The 208-nt window shown below is 55.3% G+C and overlaps 1 pseudogene; it reads right to left on the bottom strand.

The window, feature by feature from the left end:
• Positions 1-69: 69 nt before the first annotated feature.
• On the bottom strand, positions 70-207 carry LOC118345152 (annotated as a pseudogene).
• Position 208: the final 1 nt, after the last annotated feature.

Below are 208 nucleotides of genomic sequence, written 5' to 3'. Positions count from 1 at the left end.
ACGGGAGGCCAATGTCTTCCCCGCACCCCACACATCATAAGAAGTGTTTGGGGTTGGGGCAACGATGCGTGACACCCAGGCAGACGTGCCCTCGGCCGAATGGATTCGGGCGCAACTTGCGTTCAAAGACTCGATGATTCGCGGGATTCTGCAATTCACACCAAGTATCGCATTTCGCTACGTTCTTCATCGATGCGAGAGCCGAGAT

This window comes from Juglans regia, unplaced genomic scaffold (assembly GCF_001411555.2).
Source record: "Juglans regia cultivar Chandler unplaced genomic scaffold, Walnut 2.0 Scaffold_15467, whole genome shotgun sequence".
Classification (NCBI taxonomy): domain Eukaryota; kingdom Viridiplantae; phylum Streptophyta; class Magnoliopsida; order Fagales; family Juglandaceae; genus Juglans; species Juglans regia.
Note: the sequence above shows the minus strand (reverse complement) of the source record. Positions and strands in the feature narration are given on the sequence as shown.